We start from the raw sequence: 20,052 nt of genomic DNA on the forward strand, positions 1-20,052 counted from the left end.
TGAGAATATAGAATGGTGTCCTATTGGGGAAAAAAAAAATATTGAGAAGGAAAAGAACTTAGTTACTGACTCTTGCTGCTTCTTGGTTTGCAGGTCACAGGCCTGTGAAGGAGGCAATGTAACATTTTTTTTTTTTTTTTTATTCCCTCCCTCTCCCCCTTTAATTTTATGTCATTGGTGTAGAGATAAGAGTTTAACACATTTAATCTTTGGTCTTGGTTCAGTAGATTGCTTCTCCATTTCAACTTCTGCTTATGATATGGAGTGTGTAATTTCCAATTCCTACTAGTGAAACTTTTTCTATAAAATTGTGGTGTGATGCTAATAGAACGTGTATACGGCTGTGTGTTTGAGACTAGCTTGATTAACTGAATAATGCAGCAGATGCATTCTGTTGGTTTCAATAAGCTTTTCTGATTTTTTTAGGTCGGGGAGGGAGGACAAGAGGGCATGGCCCACATAGCTACTCTTGTAGCTCAAAATATTCCTAAATCAAAAGAATATATGTCTCGAATATAGGAGAGACTTTATAACCAAGGGCGCAAATAATTATTCTCTAAGGTTTTAAAATTTATCAATCTTGAAAGTTATTGCTATGGTTTTGGAAACTGGTTTAGTGGCTTTATCTCGGTAACCTAAAGACACGTGGTACAGTAGCTACGAGCGTGCTGCGATGCTGTTTATTGCTGCGCGTGCAGGGCTGCAGAGGGAGCGGCGCCCGAGCTCCCCGCCGGGAAGCGGAGCCGCAGAACTCAGTTGCGAACAGTGGGGTGGAGGCTGTTGGTCTCCCAGGAGCATTCTTGGGGTGAAGGGTGAAGAGGAAGTGGATTCCAGGAAAAGTGGGGGTGGTGAGAAATCCAGGGGTTAGTATTGTTTGTGAGGAGCATGTGGGATAGAAGCCAGGCAGCGAAAAGGAGTCCTCGTAAAACTTTCTGGTGCTGTGACTTTTCTGTTATATACATCTGAACCTTTCAAGACTCAGTTCGGTCTTGCTGACATCAGTTGTAGCGCTTTGGTTTGTAACTAGGAATAGAGGGAAAGTTCTAAGGCCCATGGAGAGTATTTTAAGTTTTTGGGGCTTTGGTTTTGTTTTTTATTGTGGTGTGGAAACAAAGCAACTTTACAGTATTTCAACTTTTTTTTGTTTTTCCCCTGGAACTTTGAAACTGAACAGGCAGAAAACAGATAATTATAAAACTGCTTGGTTTGGGTTTTATTATTTCAGGTTATATAATAAATCATATAAACTGGATTCTGACCTTGACTTTATCTAATCGGACAGATGTTTAATGTTTCCTTCAGAAACTTCTTGTGAAGCGGTAGCTGTCACACTATTGTGAGGAATGTATTGATGGTGGGGCGACAGAAGCAAACAATGTAGAAGTCTCTTTAAATCAGCGGTGTATGTAATATGACTAGTAGTGGAAAAGTATAGCAATTACTGAGATTAAGAAGTGTTTCAGATCTGACTTTTGTTTGATTACAATTCTAAGAGGGGTTTTAGTTCTAATTCTCACTTTTTACTCTTCGATCACTTTGTAGAACTTAAAGCTCAGGAAGAGTTTGTTCTGTTGGAGCTTTTTACAAATGTGTGTAGCTTAATCAGAGGGGGAAAAGGCAGGGTAAGGGATGGGGAGGGAATATTGGTCTTACTGAAACTGGTTGGGGTTAGGCTAGGAGTTAGGCTGGAAGGGATTTTGATAACTCTGTAATAGTTCAGGTGAAATGTTTATTTTTTGATGTGACAATGTCTCATACTGGCTTTCGTATGTGTTGAGGAAACAACTGCTAGTGGATTGAGTTATTTTCATCAGTTTTACTTTGATTATGATTGAGATTTTTTCAGAAAGGGAAACTTCTTGGTTTATGAAATAGGTAATGAACTGTAGCTGTTGGAATGGCCCCAGCATTAGACAACCAAAGATCTTTAACTGCAGTTATGCTGAGGTTATTTAAAAATAAGAACAAACATTAAATACTTGTTGTTTCATTATTTGAAAGCAAGCATACTCATTACTTTTTTACTTGTACAGCTATTCTTTTGATAGAAATTAATTTAAAAATTAATACAATCTGTTCAGTGTAATAATACTGCAGAATTAAAAACCATCCAGAATGTCTTATGCTGCTATTATACTTTCTATGCTTGCTGTAATTAGATTATAATTGTAAATAAATTGTGCCTCTAAATTTTACATCGTGCATTTTTCATCAGAGTTAATTTGAGAACAGAAAGTAGAGAAATGTACTGAAGATTCGTGGTTTCAGCTTTGACTAATATAACACTTCTGATCTTTTTAACTCCACTAAAAGGTGTTTTGAGTTTGCTAAAGCTAAATAACCTATTTGCTTTTCATAAAGTTGAAAAAAGACAACAAAAATACAGGCTTCAACATTCAGTTCTGCATGTTTAGAACAAAAAGGAAGTTGGAAAGATAATCTGAAGTATAAACTGTCCTAAGAGAAGTTTACAGCCATCTCACTGTGTATGTTATTTTGTAATAAGCATTTTAATCTCTTTTGGCTACATAGCTGAAAGCAGAATAATTGAGATTAAACTGGAAAATAATATTCCATTAATGATCTTAAGTGCTATAGGACAAGCTGGTAGTTACAGTTCTTAAATTGGGTGAATCTTTTTTTTTTCCCTTTTGTGACTAAAAGTTTGGCACCTAACTTGATAATTGAGTATATTCATGAATGCCAGTATCTTACCTGATTTTTTTTTTTTTTTTTTTTTAAAGCTGACTTGAAACAGGCCAGTGCTTTTGTGCTTGCAAGCATGAGCCTTCCTACCACTTGTTTTGTAGCAACAGATGACACTGTATTTTTGGAGATAATTTGTCTTGCCCTTGTTGAAAGTTAAGCAGAGAAAGTCAGAACATTGTAGATGACTGCTCAGTTGGTGTGGTACCCTGGGAAATGTGTACGTATCAGAATGACATAACCTCATATATATGAGCCTATCATCAGAGATGGAGCTAAGTTTCACTTCATCAAAGTCCAGGTTTATGTGCTGCTGAGGTGTGTGTCCTGAGTAGCCACCGGCCATTCACCTCTGACTGTGTTAGCAGATGCCTCCCTTTGATTCCAACTCTAAACTGATTGCAGACAAGCATCCCTTGGATTATTCCACTTGTAAACCTCTTACTCTGCCATTGGTTGCTGCTCTACTTGTATATGAAATCTTGCACTGTGAAGTTTTTATGGGAGAAATACGTAGTTAGCGGTGATGTGTTTTCTTGGCTAGTTATGGTAGGTACAACAAGCCTATTACTTGGTAGATGCAGTTGTGGAAGATGTATAAATCTATCGGACTGTATTTGTTACATTCTGTGCACTTTAATTTTAAGTGAGCCCATAATGAGAAATATTTTTAAAGTAATGAACTGATCACACTAGATATAAAGTCTTCATAGAAGAGACTGGCTATTTTGCATAGTAAGCTTATAGGTTATGGCTCCTAAGTGTTGTTACAATACAAGATTGTAAAATTATGATGCTATATATATATTGCCTGTGAAGCAATGGATGACAGTTTTTAGCAGGATTGAGCATAATAAAATGCATGTCTCCAAATTTGCCCTACTTTACATTATCTGAAAACTGAAATCTAGAGATCTGTTCTGGTAAGCATTTGTGTTTGGGGGGGCATTACAAATCGTATCTTGTAATCTTGAAATGTAAAAAACCACACCACCACTACCACCCCAAAAAACCCAACCCCCAAACCAAAAAAGCCCTAAACCCTTGTTCTTTTTCCTAAAATGCTTTATAGTGCTGGTATAGCTCCCATAAAGCATATCCACTGTATTTATATTGTTCTTGCTTTAATTATGGTTAATTTTGTGGGTGACGACATCATACTTAGAAATATAAATATTTGAACTTCCCTTTTAAACATTTCTAAGGAGCTTTACGCTCCCTAGACTTAGGTCTCTGTGCTTAAAGAACAATTTTCACCTTCCTTGTAGGAACTTTAAATAAATTGTCTCTACCACAGTGAAGCAGCAGAATTCAGCTGTCATCTCCCAGCACCTAATAGGTTTATCATGTATGTACAGGTAATGAAAGTAATCCCTCCACTGACCTTCTCTGTACTGTATTTTCCAGCTTCTTTGCTTTCTTTCTATTATTTTCAGAAAGGCCTGCACAAATGGGGGGGGGTGGAAGTGGTGAAGCTGTGTCAAATGCAGAGAGTTAATGAGTGGGGCAACATCTCTGAGCCCAAGTAGTGCAGTTCCTGGAACGAACCAAGTCTTTTAAACCATAGCTGTATGTAATGTTTTCATTACTAATCTATGGCTTTTTGCCAGTGATGTATTCGTCATTGAAGATAGCAATATTTGTATAGCTTTATTTATAGTTGAATGTGTATGAAGCATTTCCTTTTGTATATATTTTATCTAAGTTTTGTATAAGCATATAATACATTTTATTTCTTTTTAAAATGACAAATTGCGTAGGTTGAGGAAAGGAAGTACATGCTTGTGAGATGATTAGTTTGTACCACATTTACTGATGAATATTTATTGTAATTTTTAATTTCATCATTTTCCATTTGCCTTGTTTTTCCTTTCAAAATACAGCTGTGTAGTAAGGAAAAGACAAATTTCTGGACTTACGTCTCAACCATCATCACTTGTCAAATAATTAGGCTGTCCAATTCTTTGTGTGTGTTTCCTCTTTAAAACCAAGTACTTGCTGTTGTAATGGTTGTTACAATTTAAGAATATAATTTTTCCTGAGATAATTGCACACTCATTAAATAACTGCAATAATTGTCTTTAAAATGTGCCAAAAGAGAAGCATTTTTGTAAAAAGCAGTTAACAGATGGCAAGCCTAGGAAGGAAGCTTCTGGCTAGGTCAACTTACAGGTGTCATCCTACAGATATCAAGGCGAGACTAGTTGACAAAAATCAGTAAAATAGGTATGATATTTTTAATGATATTGCAGAATAAGTGTGATTGAATCATCTAAATAATTATTTGCAAACAGATGTCTTGTTACCACTGAAGAACTGTAAAGCAATTCATTAATGTGAGAGTACTGATAGAATTGTACAAGCTTAGTGTCTGGAAGAGTAGTAGCTAATTACAGAGAAAACAGAAAACAAAACCCATCTTAAATTATCTTCTAAAGACAGTGTCCCATGCTATAGACTGTTAAAGCTGTAGTTCAGTATATGCCTGAAGTATAATTAGTTTAAATGAAAAAAGTTTAAGGAAAAAAGTTCCCATTCCTCTACTTTGTATTGTGTTCATGTAGCCATTTGTGCTATGAACTCAACTGGGAAACTTACTCAGGTGCAGAGAAACTTTTTTGTCAGGGGTGTTTTTCAGGAATACAAGTTCCTAATTTAGTTCTCCTCTTAGTGGTACAGAACTGTGTACCATAGAAACAGTAGGGAGGAAGGAGTGGGAAGCATTATTTTCTGCAGTAGAGGCGAAATAACTGTACGTAGAACTGCAGCCTCAAATGGAAAGAGGGTGCAAGTGGGCTCTTGTTGGGGGACTATCCATTGGCACCAGCAACTGCTCATCTGCTTTGTCTAATGCCGTTATCTAAAGTCTGAATTAGTGAGTGGCTTCAAGCATACCATTGCCTCTAAAACTTCCAGAACAGCACTTCATCTTGCGACATTTTGTAGAAAATCAACACTTTACAAAGTGTTAGTGAAGTGTTATTACTGAAAGAGAAGCAGAACTTGTAAAGATGTTAACCAGTAGTATGGTTTTGAAGCCAAAGAATCTGAAGTACATTTGGAATTCATGTGGCTTTTGTCCAGATGTCTGTGTGCTTTGTGCACTCAGGTTTTACAATATCTGTTAATTCTAAATATACAGAGAGATCAAAATAATTTCCAGCACTTTGTCTGCCTAACCGCCTGCTGCACACGGAGAGACGTTGTTTTCTTCATTCATTATCAGGTGAAAAAAATTGCACGAGTTCCTGATTACATGGATTTCCAAAACAGTGTCTATCTTGGGGTGATACATGGATTGAATTTGGGAACTCCTAAGGCTAATAAGTACAAGTGAGTGTATTTCTAGGGTGATGAGACTGAGAATTATTATGTTGATTTGAGTAAGTTTAGTAAGTTAATCTAGGGATGTAGTTTTAGGCTAGAAGCAGTTGACAAGTCTTATGTTTCTGAAAGCTGTGTAATTTGTAGTAGAGAGTGATTTTTCTTTCATAAATGTGGCAGGTTTTCTTTTGTGGGGGTGTTTTGGCTTGTGTTTGCACTTTCTTGGGTTTTTTTGCTCCCTTGATGTCTCACTCCGAAGGCTAGCATTTTAATTTGTATTTTCGGAGAATGTTCCCATCTTTTACATACTGCCTTTTCAGGATTTAGGCTGTATTTGAAAGTAGTTTCATTGTTAGTAGCACATCATCTATGTGCTCATAGTGCTATTCAGTAGCATATTGAACTGCAAACCAGAGCTAGTTTCATAGATTGGTAAGGAGGCCTCTTTTAAGAGACATTCATGACCTCACAGTTCAGTTGTAGTTTATATGGTGGAAAGAAAAGATAATTTGTCCTTAAGTGTTAACGAAGACATTGCAAATATTTTGGTTATGAGTGTTTTGTTTCTTATAGTTTGAAACATTGTTTCAGAAGGAGTTCTGACTGATAGGTTTTTAAAATAATCTTAAGAGTAGTATTAAAAACAATTGTTTCTCTGTGCCTTCTTTTTTACTGAGTACCACATGTATAGGAGGGGAGTTCTTGAATACTATTTTAAGCAAACTTACTAGAAAAACATAGTTATTGTGCTTTTCATGTCTTGCAACATGCGATGGCTTACAGTACCTGTTTTTATACTTCAGAAGTATCAGAAATAGCACTAGAAGATGCAGTATATCTGGGCTGGTTTTCTTCTTGACTAAATCTCTGTAGCAGCTGCTCATGAGGCCCAGGTACAGCTCAGCTTGATGTGTAAATTTTGTTGTAGCAGGAACTTTGGCTCCTGCAAGTCTTAAAAGCAGCAACCAGCTGTTACAGAACACAAGTTGTCACAGGGAAGGCAGGTAAATTAATTTAAGGAACACGAGTGACAAAATCAGACATGTGTCTTACTGTCTTTGAGTTTAGCAAGAACAATTTTTTTAAAAGATTAGGCGAGTTTATTTTGATGTGTCTGTATTGTACCTCCTATTTATATCATCCTATGGAGGATTCTTTCACCTGCAGTCATGTGGTATTATGGAATCTGATCAACTCCAGATACTACACGAGACATGTTTTATGGTGCCAGCCTGGTGTGCTTCTTGGCTTGATATAGTTAATTACAAATGTCTACGGGCTTTGGCTGATTGAGGTAGATTGTCAGAAATGTTCACACAGCCTTGCTTTTTGGGGATGGAGGTATGAGGGTGCTCGTGCTCCTGGCTGTGCTTGAGGATGTCCTTGGCAGCACGCTGCCGTCTCTAACTGGGCTGTCATTCTGCTGTATGTTGATAGCAGTCTCTGTTGACTTTAACTCCATTAAAATTGATAAGAATTTCTCTAGTCTTGAACTTTACAGTGGGTCTAGTCCTGCCTCTTCTGCTAATAGCCAGATTCAGTTGAGATAAAAAATTACTGCTATGCTTATGTTTCTAAAGACCTGTTTTGCAACTTTTTCTGTTTGATCCCTACCAAAAGTTCATGCTCCCTGCTGTTTTGGTTTTTTTTTTTTTTTTTTTTAATGATCATGCCTGTGAAGCTCTTGGATGCTATGTTCTTTCTCTATAAATTTTTAGGAGACTTCTGGGGAAAAACAGTTTGGGTTTTTTTGCTTTTGGGTTTTTTCCTTTGCCTGAAATTGAATCCTGTTGGTCCCCAGTAGTATCCTCTGACTTGTGACCTCTATTTTCAAACCATTGCCTCTTTTTGATAAATTCCTTTTCTGTAGGCATCTAGTTTTCTCCCTCAATTGGGGGGGAGGATTTTGTTCAGGAATATTTAATTGAGAAAACTAGATTCAACAGGACTGGTTTCATTAGGCTTACATATATGCTGAAGTATCCTTTTTTGTTTGTTTTTTTGTATTGGAGATTCTGGCATAGAAAGCTGTTAAAGTAGTTCATTGAAGTTGACAAATTTAAGTTGGTTTGAATTGAAGTGGAAGATGTATGCCCCCCTTTAATTTAAGTGGAAATATGCTGTGCTGTCAGTATGGGTTTTAATGATAGTAGTGACTCCCAAGCTGTTGATGTTACAAATAAACTACTTTCCCCAATTTCTGTCAGTATATTTTAATGTATGTTAAGAGCTGATTTTTTTTAGTGTCTCACTGAAATGACAAACACTGAAAACATTTTGCTTACTCTGTTAAGTATTGAGGAATACTACAAAAAAGCCATATTCAGAGACTGAGTTAACTTCTAAACTTAACTGCTTCTAGTCAAAAGAATTATTTTAAATGGAGATCTTACATGCTAGCCTTTTTGATAATGCAATCTGTTTTGATTTAAAGATAGTTCATGTTCAGTATTTCCCTATCAATACAGAATCAAATCATATCTTTTTTTCACGTCTGTCATCTTTCACAGTACTTTATTGTTCTGCCTTGAATGAGCAGTGAAAATGCATAGCTCTTTTAAAAAGTAAAAAAAAATTAAAGGGGCTTGCCAATATTATCATAGAAACACTTCCTGGTACTGACCAAGAGAACGATCGGTTGCAGCACGTTGTTCCAGGAGCCTTCATACTCTGAATAAGCTACTTTACTTAACTTGTGTGAACTTTATTTTACCATTAAACTTGATGTACTACAAAATATGAGTAGAATTTGGTAAATTATGCTGTTAAAACATGTTGTGGAAGGGAACCTGTCTCTCTGTTTTGTTTAATCTGTGATTGTTTCTCTGACCTAGCCCAGCTTTCCTTTCTGTAGGTAATTGCAGAAGTGAGGCGTTGAGACAAAAGGTGGGCAGGTTCATGCTAGTTCTGCATAGTTCTTGCCTACTTGCCCTTCGCTTTCATCACTTCACTAGGTTAAGTGACTCCTTTAAGTAAAAGAAGAGTACAAAAAATAGACCATGGACGGTTCTGCAGTTTACAACCCTTCACAACTGTAATTACTTCTGACTCTGGGACAAAAAACAAATGGAGAGGTTCCGAGGGGGAGAGTGTAAGGAAATAGTGGCAGTAGTAAACTTCATGAGGATGAAAGGGAGTTTGTTTTTAATTATAAAAATGTTTTCTTACAAGGCCGCTCCCATGAGAGGTGTAGAAGGAACACTTTACCTGAAATTAAGTTTTGACAAGAACCAGCTGCCATAAAGGTTCCGTGGCTTTTTCTTGCTCAGACAGACATGCATGCCTTGCTGGTTTCTTAGTGTGCTTCGGTTAGGCATGCTGAGCTGAGCTTGGGTGTTGGGATTAAGGTGAATAAAAAGCTCCTTGTGTGTTCTTCTTTTTGGAGGTAGTTTGGGTGGGTTTTTGCCTCTCTGTCTTCCACTCTGGTTGGTAATGAAAAACATGAGAAATTACTCTTCTGATGGCACGCAAAAGTGGTGGCCATTCAGAACACGAGTGGGCAGGTAGCAACATGGGAAAATGGGAAGAGGAAAGCTCTTCTTTTCAGTTTAATTTGGAGCTTTTTGTAATTTTTTTCTGTTCTGCACACTCTTACAGCCAATTTTTGGGGTTTTTTTTACATTAAATTTGGCATTTTTAAGGATTTTTGTCATGTATAAATCATAATTTCTGTCTAAAGGTAAACAAAATTATTGGTTTAAGACTACTTGAAAAGAAAACAGTAGCTAAAACCTGAATACATTTAAAGTAATACGGAAGTTTACTGAAGACTGTAAATCTGAATAGTGTCGATGTTATTTAAATTGTTGGGTGTATAGTGAAGAGGCTGGATAAAAACTCAACACATTCTACTTCATGCCCTCTAGTTTGTATGGCATGTATAAGTTACTCAAATGTTCTTTTTTCCTTAAAAATAAATAAAGTAAAAATTTCAGCTGCTATTTAGAATTTATAGCTTTATGCAGCTTCTAAAATAAAACCTTTATTTAGAATCTGCTGTCTGTGTCTACTGTGTTGAAAATATTGCCCTGTATCTTGATATTTCCCAGTGAGCTCAAACCTGAGTTTACAGTGGCAGATGAAAAAGCTGCATGCTTGGTTCCGCTAGTTTTTGGGTTTTCCTCAATGTGAAAGACTTTTTAGTAATGTAGAAAAAAATGTACCTTTTAAAATTTTAATTTCTGTAGATTGAGTTTGTGCACCTCTTTCTATTCCCTTTCCCCTTTCCAATTTTTAATGTGAGGTAATTTTATACATGCAGATGGTAGATGTGGTATGTTTTCAACTGCATATAGCTGTGATGGGTTGAACACAATTGTGTCTTTAGTTTTCACAGTATTTGTTTCACCGTGTGCATTGCAGTTTGTGTTTATTTTGGTATCAGGTCATTGACATAGATATTATTACTCTGCTATCTGGATGGCCATAGCACTCGGATGCTTCAGGTCAGTATTGGCATTCTGTTGTATATACCGGTTGGGTATGCTGCTTTCATAGCTGGTATGCCTTAACGTTAGATTATTGAACCTCTGGTCTGCATCTGCTTGATAGTTTCACTTGGTAATATTTGTGTACTAAGCTGAAATTAGCAACAGCGTTCCAGTGGATTAGTGTGAGTTTATTTGAGCTGTTATTAAAAAAAAATACGTATTTTAAGAAAAGAGCAATAGAAGTTGGGGTGAAAAGGGAAACTTTAAAAGTTCTATGTATTCTGTGTGCAACATTTCTTTCTTTTGCCTTATTTTGTGGATGGAGTATATTTAATTTTGGGTATTTTTTCTCCTTTTTTTTTATAACAGATTTGAATTTATTATTCTTAGCACTCTGATTACAGAATTCCAACATTCTGTATTTCCAAGCAAATACACGCTTGGATTTTGTTCGGCCCCTTGTTTTGCTTTTTGATCATGCTTGCAGTTTTGGAAAAATGCTAATGCTTAACTTCCTTTTGTGACTCATAAGGCCTTAAAGTGAGCTGCTCTGTTATTATAGATCTTGTTCCTTTCCAGACAGGCAGTTTCTGAAAGAATCTTTCCCAGCAGAGACTAACTCCCTTTGTGCAGTAAAAAAGATTACATTTCAGACCATGGTATTGCAAGACTTGTTTCTGCATTTAAACCTGGGTATGTGAATTGACTTCAGACAATCAAACTTGTGAATTTGTCTGTCTTTCAGGAGACGAGCTTTAGAATATCAAAAGAAAAAAAGTGTAGTAAGTAATCAGTAGTGTCTGAAATTGATGGTTAGAAATATAAACGATTGCAGCAGTTTTCTACTTTTTTGTTTGTTTTTATTATGCATAGAGAATTGAAACAGGCTTGAGTAATCAGAATGGAAGTACAGTAAGTGGAATCTTTTCAGGATATATTATCCTAAATGTTAAATTACCTGTATTAAACTTTTTGGAAGAGGGAAGAGTGATAAACCCTGCATTTCTGGGAATACATAATTTCCTCTAAACTCCAAAATTAATACATTTCAATTTATACATTGGAAAGTTCCTTTTCAGTCATAATTTATCACTAGAGAATAATATGTGTAGACAAGTTAGTACTTCAGTAGAGGAACAACAGTTTAAATATTGTCATAAATGTTCAAGTACACTCCACAGCATTTGCCTTTTTTGAAGTATTTAGTCAGCCATTTCTTAATCCATAAAATGTAGTGATTTGCCATGGGAGTCCTGTCAGTAGGTGCACATTTAAGAGGCTCAGATGCCCAGGGAGGAAGGAAAAAAATAAATTTGGAAGGCAATGTTAGACACTACTGAGTATGAATTTAAAGCAAGAGTAACAAAACAGGAGGTGTAAAAGACTGATATTTTGGGCACTTAGTCAGAATATCTTCTGAAGAAATACGGGTTCCTACAGCACTTCCACAGCTCTTTGGTGCATTTGAATGCCTTCGGGGAAGGGGGGTAACAGGAAGGCATGTTTAGCATCACTCTAGCAGAACTTTTGTTCAGGTTTTCTTTTCTCAGATTAGAATCTACATGGAAGTAGGGAGAAAAGAAAGAATGAGTAGGTTATACAGTCTCAAAGGGTTGGATTTAGCAGCTTGTGGTTACTATAATTGTAATGTCTTGTATGGATTCTCAGAGGTCCAAAAAGGATTGACCTCATGTTCCGTTTCACTCTGTAAGATACCTCCTCTTTACCTGTCTGTCTGCTTTGTCTGAGTGGTAGGGTCATCTCTGAGATTTCTGTGCTTCTAACTTGACTAAATTTGATCAATGGGTTAGAAATCACTCAGAGCTTGGATGCATGCGTGCACAAACTTGTATGGCATGGTTGTATAGCCTTGGGTTTTTTTAAAAGCAAGCTGCATAAAAATTGAACGGCTGTCACTTGTAGTTTAATGTGCATGTATAACAGTAACCTGAGAGCTGAAAAATAACTTCGCTGAGTATTTTAAAGCTAAATCTTCCTTGTAAGCCTTTAGTCAAAGGATGTGTGATTAGCAAAGACTGGCTTCATAATAAGGGACAGAAGTGTTCCTTCCTCTGTGAGGGACAACTGTTCTGTCACTTAGGGGGCTGGGGGGGCATTTGGTGTATCTTACTGGTTTGGTTTAGATCAAGCAACTTGGGAAAGAGGCCGGCTGGGTGAAGGTGTTAATGTGCTTCTTTAGGACAGCCAGTGAGGTTTGATGAAGTTGTAGTGAACAAACTTGGCTTCATGTCACGTTATCCTTAGGTAAGTTAATCTTGAATAGGATAATTGCGTGAAGATGTCTTATGTGTCCAGTGATGAAGCATCCAACTGGGGGGGAAAATGGGCTACTACTTTGTACTGTTATTTTAAATTTCAAAATGTGTGGCATTTGCTAGACTAGCATGAGTTTTAGTCGGCATAGGGATGGTGTAGCTTGCAGAGCATTAGGAAAAGGTCCGCTGGTGTCTGCAGAACTCTTTGCTCCTTTACCATTCAGAGCTCTGTAGACAGCTGAAAAGCAGTGATGTGGTTCACAGTACTGATATTGGCATTTGTCTGCCCTCTATTCATATCGTTGCTACATCTGCTTTTTAAAAATTCAGCATTTAATAGCAGGAGGACTAGAAAATCTTGCCAACGCTAAGCTTGTAGTTGGTACGTTTTGTTGCTGTGTTATATCTTCAAGATACCTGATGTTTGCAAACGGGAAAGATGGAACACTGAATCATTCTGTTACAGAATAATTAATTTTTCATGTGTTTAAGAATTTTTTTTGGTGGTGCTTGTTCTTGCAGTTTTATTATAAATACTTGTATATTGTTTCTCCTTTATCCAAAGCCTCAAAAAATAACCCCAGGAAAATGTCTGAAACGAAGACTTACCTTGGGGAGAGGGAGAACAAAACCCAAACTTACGCCAGCCAAAAGTAATTTAGGGATTTCCTGTTGTTTGCTTCCATTTTGTAAGGTTGTTTTGGTTTCCCTTTATCAATCTTAAAGTTAGGAACTAAAGCATCTTCTTATTGTATTATTTTTTGAAGGGAGAGCATGAGTTTAATAAAAGTTTTCTTCCTTTTTGAAATCGGAGAGGCATGCAGAAGAAGGCATGTTTCAGTAGTTTGGTCTAACAAAAAGCTTAGATCTTTAAGTACAGTAAAAATTATTTTTAGCATCCCTCACTGCACTTTATATTTACATGTAATATCTGTTCAGGGAGTCCCCTTACTTTGGATTTAAAATATAATGCAAAAATAAACAATTTAATCTTGTGATGGAATGCAAGGTTTCCTACAGAAAAGAACAAAGTTAACAGTTTATTCTGATTTTTTCCCAATATTGTTACTCAGTGGGTTCTTGAAGCACCACTTAGTGGTGTGAGAGATTACTTCGACTGACATTTGTTCAGCGATGAAAGGCTAGAAATTACTGCAGTTTCAGTTAATGTTGTATTTTTCTGGAGTATAAAAGGTCATTAAAAAAGCATGGGGGAGAGCTGTTCTCTTTTGCTGCTCTGCAGCATTCCACTCCCCATGGTTATAGAAGCATTCTGGCTTTACCTGTTCCTTTTGTAAGAACAGGGGTGTGTTCCTGAAGAAGCTAACTCTTACCTGTACCTTCTAAGAATGTCTTTAATGATGTGAGATTTCAGGGGATCAGTGTATTTGTAGGGCTTTATCTGGGGGTTTTGAACTTTAATGACTAATCCTTTTAAATCAGAAAGATCTGTGTTATTTTTTTGCCCATAAGTGTTATCTTCTTATTATCAAAGGATCTCACAGATTTATTTCCAGATGCTTGCACAGGACTTGTTTCAAACAGTGAACTGAAACCTGACTTTCCTTTTACAGAGTATTGAGTTAAGTCAACTCTTTTTTTTTTTTTTAAGGAGTCAAACAATTGTGAAAATTGTCAGGTAAGATTGGTCAAGAGCACAAGAAAGAAACAGAGTAGTGGAGCACTTTTGCTAAAACATTTTGACCCTTAGGGTAGGTATTAAAGGCTTTAGAAGATCTGTAGAGGTATGACATGACTCTCAAGTTGGTCTGAGCCTAGTAATTCAAATCTGTTGTGCCTCCACAGTGCCAGGTGACTTGAATAGGACCGTTATTTTTTTTTTTTTTTCCATGTATTGGAGCCCACAATTTTTTCATGTTAAGTTTAGCAGTACTTCTAGTGGGGGCCCCACCCCATGGGCGGAACAAAAGATATGCACTGCATCAGGCTGAGATCAATACAAGTACTTAGTGTTACTAGTTCTGCATGTGACAAACAGCACCTGAGAAATCCAGCTGAGACAGTGGGTTTTACTGGTATCGTATGCCATTTTCCAAGTAGCTGTGTTCACCACTATGGACTAGGACCAACAAGAAGTGGGTACATGATGGGCGCTGAACACCAAGCCTCTGACAACTGATACGCACCCAGTGCTGTAGCTTGGCAGAGCAAGCAGGGTGAAGTTCTCAAGTTCTTTCACTTCCTGGCAATTTAATATGCTCCATTACATAGTACCTCCTTTAAGAATTACAGTGAAAGCTGCACACAGTTTTTATACCACTACTAAATCTTCAGAAAAACAATATAACTGTATTTGGCACTCAGCCCCAAAAAACTGTCTTCAAACAAAATCTTCCAAATGGAAGCTTATGTGTGTTGTAGACTCATTCCCTTATACCTGATGCTGCCTTTGCAGCGTGCCCAGGTTAGCAGCATCTGGTTACATTGGACAGTGGCTTGATTTTCTCCCCATGAATGATATGGTAAATCAGAGGCTTACTGGTTAAGAAGCTGCTACTGATCACAGCTGTGGTGGTATCTTAGCTATAGAAGTGGTGAAACATGATTAGTGAAATGCGTTACTGGGTTCTGTAGCATTTAGATGAGAAACAACCCCTACATAGAGCGTGTGACGTGCAGAGCAGGTGCTTGTTTCGCCTTAGAAACATGACTAGTTTAAGGTTGCTGACCTTTACATTAATGTTCTCATTTCCACATAAATTTAAAATTTGGTCATAAGTGTGGTGTTAAATGCCTTGTGAGGTGCAAATCATAGTAACCAAATTTACATTCTGAAGTGACTGCTACACAGAAAAAACTGTTGCCCAGCCACATTGCTGTAGTTGTTAGCCGTTCATTTATCAACATTACAGATAACACATAGGGAACGTGGAAAAAGTAGATGGGTTTTTTCCCCCTGGATCTTTTTCCTTTTAATCTATTTTAATTTGGGTTAGGTTTCATGTATGTATGTCTCAAGATTCTGTATCCCTTAAACACCGAGACATTCATTAGCAGTGATAATAAGCAAGAAAAAGATGAGTATTATCAGCATATTGAAAGAGCCATAATTGGGAATGCTTCATTGGCTCTCTTAATAGTTCCAGATATGCACCAAAGAGAATGGAAAAATGATAGAACCCCATGGATCTTCATTTGCCAGTGCTCTTGGCTTTGTAGAGTAATCCCAACAGATGGTGTGGGGCAACTGTTGAACAAGAAAACAAAAAGCAATTCAGAAGGAACTCTGAAGGGGGGAAAAAAGGGCACTTTTCTGGAGAAAAGAAACCCTGTTGCATGTTTAGGTGATCTTCCTATCAGTTGTGCAGAAGTAGCTCAATTAACCATGGAAATCTTACTTCAGTATATCGTCTAAAAACCACTTCTTTTGCTGGGATTGCCATTCAGCAAAGGAGACTCCTTTCTGCATGCATGTGGGGTGACACACATTCATATTGCAAGGAATCTTCTACAGATTGACTCTGTCATGGGTGTGAACTCATATATTTTTTTTTTTTTAATATCCACTTTTTGATTATAAAACTGCCATTAAAAAAATCACTAGAAGAGTTAATTATGCAGACTAATCTAGGGGAAAAAAGTTCAGAGTACTAGAATGGAATTCAGAAGTCACAGAGTTGAGTTCATGCTGCTTTTTTTTTTTCCAAGTTGCATTCCTAAATACGATTTTGTAAGTCAAATGATGAGTGGATATTCCTTTAAGATTTTTCACTGTAGCAGCTTAAAAGCAACTGCAGCTTTCAAATTTTGGTGTGATTATAATGTAAAAAAAATGAGAAGCTAATTTGGACCAAATAACCAAACTATTGATTATCATTAGTTATGCGATTCATTTATTTGTATCATGGTTGTGATACTGATACTGTTTTGGTGACTTGACATGCGCGAAGGGATTCCTGGTTTAGTAATAAACATGGACAAAGATGATGTGGTAATGCATGAAGATCAGGTTTCCAGGTGGCTAATTTTAGCTACTTCCAGTGCAGTTGATGTCAAGGTCATCTTGATTTCCCTAAGGGACTAGCGAGAACCTGTTATGCTCTCAAGGCATAGGGGTACTTGGTAGGTGCATCTTCTTGCAGGTGTGTGCTACTACCGGTGGAAGTAGAAGAATCATTCAAGGCATTGCAAATGTTAACTGTAGCTTTTTATTGTTAGACTAGTTAGGGTCATAATTTAGTGGTAGTTAGTGTTTGGGTGAGTAGATCCAGAAGTGAAAATCATTATTAAAAAAAAAAAAAGTGCTTTATAAAATCAAATCAGGAATGCGTGACTCATTAGAATGCCAGAGAAAGGCATTACCAGTCCCTAGAGTGTATCAAGAATGGATGCAACTCAGGAGAGATATTTAGTCTTAAAGATTCTGTGCACACACAGAATTGAAAGTAATATTCCTCTGCCACAACTATGGCTGTACCTACTGTAGGAAAGGTGTTCTTGCAGTAGAAGCTGTGTTTTACTTAAGGTACAGATAAGGCAGGATTTGGGAGGCTTTTCTAGAGGTTTTTCTTATGTTAAACTTAGGACCTCCTTGGGGCTTCCTTTGTAGTGATATGCAGAGGATGTGAAGAAACTGTCAGTTGTTGTGGAGTAAATGAAAAGGGGTTTAGGCCTTCATGGGGAAAAAACCTCAATACCTGTAAGCGTTGAGGATGGTGATTTGTCCTTGCTGTGGAAAGTAGTTATGCCAGTGAAGATCTTCAAATGCATGTCCTACACAACCCACAACAAAATGTTGGAGAAATGCTGTTCTATGAAGAGCGTACTCAGCAGAGTACTGCTAGCTATTGGGAAGGCTGCTGTCATGATTCTGTCTCTTGATATTGTCTGGTAACTTGATTGCTTTTACATTAGTCTAATTAAGATATCATTCAGACATGTGTAGTGTACCTTCTGCTCCGGCAAGACAGCATGTCAAATTCTTTTGAATACTGCCAAAGGGAAGATGCTCCCCTGGCTGCTGTGAATCCAGGCATATGTGGGGAGGTCTACAGCTGTTGGCTTATCTGCTCCACCCTCAGTATTTTTTGGACTTGCTCTTCCATGTGAACAGCAGTATGGCCTATACCTGCTGCTGTTCCTGGCTCTTGCAGGCGGCAGCAGGAGCAGCAGCGCAGAATTGACAGGATTCCTGCCAATTTCCCTGCTGCCCACAGGACCGCGGGGAGCGGCGGGGACTGACAGGAGGCTCCTTCCTCGCGCTCGGCTGCTGCTTGGCAAAGCTGTCAGCAGCAGCAGATACCCCGGAGCTCGCTCTGTGCAGACTCAAGACAACATTGCATCGGTTTACGTTCAGTTAAATTTCAATTATTATCTTTGCAACCATGAAAAGTAAAACCGTATTTTTTTGCGAATCTTCAGTTTTTAAATATGTGGCTGCCTCAGGGTCTTACTTTCCACCTTCTCCTCTGTGTTTGTCAGTGAAGAATTTCTCTTTTAATGCTGATAGATGGAATAGGTTTGTAAGCCATTGGCAAAAGGGTATGCTCCTTTAGGTTGTATGATCTGAGTCCCCTCTCAGTAAGAGGGAGGGGTATTTTTGGCTTGGCAAACTGCTTTGTCCTTTTTGTGGTAGGTGCTACTTAGCTTTTGAAATGGTTTTCGGTGTGCATGATGATTTATAACTTTTAACTATTTATAGCCACATGGGTTTTTTTGAAGCATGAAGTGATTATCACAATAAAAGACCTCTGCTGAATTAGATGATTTTTGTTGCTTTAGTTGCTAAGTACACGCAGATGTTGCCCTCTATAGTGCAAGCATGTTTCTGGTTCTTCTAATCTCAAAAGGGTTGTGTTGCTTTTCAGTTTTGGTTTTGGTGACAATGGTGACTTCCTTGATGAAGGTTTCATTACAGCTTTATTTAGCTTAGAATGGCTGGCTGGTGCCTTCCTGCATCTTCATGAATGTCATTTCCATATGGCTAGAAATGTCATAGCAAAATTAAAAAAATACATCCTCTGTTTTCTAACCAATAGCTCACTGCTTGTACCATGCAGGAGGCTTAACTTATGAACAGGAGCAACAGCATAGAGCAAGAAGCAGAGGGTCAGCCTGAGGAATTAAAACATAGAGTAGCTTCACCCAGCATATTCACAATTCTGCAGCAAGAAAGTAGTAAAAGTTGTTGAGGAATAACTCAGGAAGCAGCTTTGAGCTCTGAGGAAATACAGCGTAAGAAACTTTGTTTTAAAAGTAATACAATGTCCAGGAAGATTATCACAAAAGAATTACGGAATTTATGAAACTACGTTGCCCACTTAATTACTGGGTATTTTTTGTTTGTTTCTGGCCCAGGAATGTTCAAGAACGTACCAATTTCTTTTAAAAATCCTCTCACCGTACTGGTTTTAGTAGCATTTGGCTTAGAGCTGAAATTATACCCAGAGCATGTTCGGAATGTTTTTTGTTGAGCTGTTTTCAAGATGCAAAATAGTACGTTATTTAGCATTTTTACTAAGTTATGAAATAATAACCCTAAAAGATAAATCACTGCAATTTGTTATAGCTACCGCAATTGTAATGTAGAAGCACCTTGGCTAGTGTTCTCGAAAGTAAAATTAAAATTTAATGATTGTCCTTGCAATTAAGCTGCATATTTACAGAAGTATCTCTGAATTTGTGCTACTGTTAAGAAAAGAATCCATTTAATGTATTGGTACCACTAGTATTTTCAATGGACAATGAGTGTCATTGAAATGAATCTTAAAATAGAAGTGAAATTCTGATTAAGTGTAAGGCTTAATCTTGACAATGTCAAAATCCTTGCGGTATTTTAAAATTTCTATGGAGAAACATGTATGTATCGCAACATAAAAGTATAAATATATATGAAGCGAACCAGAAATCAAATCCTGATCTTCATTCTTCTTTAAGGGGCTTCTGAGATGGTCTTGCTAGGGTGAGAGGGTATGGCTAGGATGGAGCTATGCTGTCAACAGCTTCTTGGGTTTTTTTCATAACCTTTAGAACAACCCCAATCATATCTTCTTTTTGGTTTTTATTCGATGTGTTGACGATAGGTATTTAAAACCTTGTCTGATCTTTTAAAATAGCGCTTTAAACCAGCGTTGGAACGAAGAGTTTACTGTCTAGCTGTGTCCCATGTCACTGAGATTTTCACTGCAAAGCGTCCTGTGGGTCCGGGCAGGGAGCGAAGGGATGAAAATCAAGTTAGGGACTTCTCCCATTTTCTGTGGGAAGAAGGAGGGAAGTCTGTAAGCAAATGCTTATACTCTTGCTAGCTTATAGTATTGAATTCAGCGTAAAAAATAAAAAAAAATATTAGAAAAGGA

At 37.4% G+C, this 20,052-nt stretch overlaps 1 protein-coding gene across 1 annotated transcript in view; it reads left to right on the forward strand.

The window, feature by feature from the left end:
• Window positions 1–20,052, forward strand: part of CHD9 (chromodomain helicase DNA binding protein 9) — a 98,503-nt gene that overhangs the window by 19,978 nt on the left and 58,473 nt on the right. The gene's annotated exons all lie outside the window — the stretch shown is intronic.

Source organism: Egretta garzetta, unplaced genomic scaffold (genome assembly GCF_000687185.1).
Source record: "Egretta garzetta isolate BGI_Z169 unplaced genomic scaffold, ASM68718v1 scaffold314, whole genome shotgun sequence".
NCBI lineage: Eukaryota > Metazoa > Chordata > Aves > Pelecaniformes > Ardeidae > Egretta > Egretta garzetta.